The sequence below is a fragment of the Myotis brandtii genome, unplaced genomic scaffold, assembly GCF_000412655.1.
Source record: "Myotis brandtii unplaced genomic scaffold, ASM41265v1 scaffold111, whole genome shotgun sequence".
NCBI lineage: Eukaryota > Metazoa > Chordata > Mammalia > Chiroptera > Vespertilionidae > Myotis > Myotis brandtii.
In genome coordinates this window covers 738051-739800 of record NW_005353789.1, presented here as the reverse complement: position 1 = coordinate 739800, position 1750 = coordinate 738051, and the positions used below count along the sequence as shown (strand labels likewise).

General features: G+C 39.4%; 1 protein-coding gene across 1 annotated transcript in view; it reads right to left on the bottom strand.

Annotated features, from left to right (window-relative positions):
* Window positions 1-358: 358 nt before the first annotated feature.
* Window positions 359-1750, bottom strand: part of PLAC8 (placenta-specific 8) — a 27802-nt gene continuing 26410 nt past the window's right edge. Inside the window, exon 5 of the mRNA XM_005857382.2 lies at window positions 359-569. The gene's annotated coding sequence lies outside the window, so the exon portion shown is untranslated. The remainder of the gene's footprint in view (window positions 570-1750) is intronic.

Genomic DNA, 1750 nt, shown 5'->3' with positions numbered 1-1750 from the left:
CAGTGGGTGCAAGCAGGGCCGGCACCATCAGTGGGTGGGAGTGGGGGTGGCAGGAGTGGGGCTTCTGGCAGAGAGGGGACAGGGGGCCACGGCGGGAGGAGACCACACTCACCTGAAGTAAAGGACCACACAGGGTAGCGCCCAACCTCCAGTGGAGGGAAAATCCAAAATAATAAAAGCTTTTTACTTGACAACATTTAAAAACCTTTGTTGTGGACATTTTCAAACACATATAAAGGTAGAAAAGTAGAACAAAGAATCTCCACTTACCCATCATTCAACTTTGACAGCCTTGGGTTCATTTTTTTAAAAGTTTATGTAATTTCCCATGAAGTAGTATTTAAAGACACAAGAACTGTTGAGGGAATCAATGTTTTTAATGGCAGTTATCTTACAGACTAGAGCTGGAAACATAACTCTTTCAAAATTAACTGGAAATAAAAATGTTTTGAAGCCATTTGAAACCATATAATTAATTGCATTAATTTCTAATATTTGAAGTGAGATAGCACTTAATAAATGCAGCATTTCATTCCAGTATTTTTCTTTCACCACAATTGAAATTTTACCTGTAGGAATCAGAGAAAAAAAGAAAACAAAAAACAAAAAACAAATGAATGAAAAATTAGGATTTATTGGTCCCATCTTTCTTTAGATGATTTTGTTCCAAATATCAAAACTTCTATTCCACCCCTACTGCACTGCCAAATTTCTACATATTTAGAATCAACATCAAACAATGGCTCCTGGTTCAATACAATTTATTAGGAAGAGTCAGGACCACCAGTTAAGAATTAGATGAGCCTCCTAGGTTAGGGATTCAATTTGTTTTTTGGCTGAAACTTGTGTTCACTTTTTCATCCACAATATTAAGTGCCGACTATGTGTCAGGCACTATTGCTAGGTGGTTGAGTGAACCAACGGAATGCTTTGTAGACGGCCATAGTTCACTTCTGTTACCAAATGACAACGAATCACCAAACGTGTGAAGGCAATAGTATCTAAAAAGCAGAGAACCTAAAACAATCTTTTTCATGATGACTAGACCAGTCTACTGCCACATTCTAATTCCTTAAGGGCTACTTTGGCATCAAATTCTGAGTCAGGTTGGTAACATAGGCCTTTAGAAAAGCATCCCTGTTGCCCTGGCAGATGTAGCTCAGTTGGTTGGGCATCACCCTATGCATTGAGAGGTCACTGATTGGATCCCTGGGCAGAGCACCTGCCTGGGTTTCGGGCTCCATCCCCAGTAGGGGGCATGCAGGAGACAGCTGATTGATGTTTCTCTCTGGTCAATGTTTCTCTCTCTCCCTCTCCCTTCCTATCTCTCTCAAATCAATAAAAACTTTATTTTTTTTAAAGCATCACTGCTTGGGAAGAGAGATAATAGTCAATTCTTAGGAGGTAGGGTATAATGATAAGAAAACTCTCCATCTTGACTTTGCTTGAAAGTGAGTTAAGCACTTCGGTCATTGAGGGAAGCCATTTAAAACAATCAGAAGGCATGCCCTAGCCCAGTGATGGCGAACCTATGACACGCGTGTCAGAGGTGACACGTGAACTAATTTTTTTGGTTGATTTTTCTTTGTTAAATGGCTCTTAAATATATAAAATAAATATCAAAAATATAAGTCTTTGTTTTACTATGGTTGCAAATATCAAAAAATTTCTATATGTGACACGGCACCAGAGTTAAGTTAGGGTTTTTCAAAATGCTGGCACGCCGAGCTCAAAAGGTTCGCCATCACTG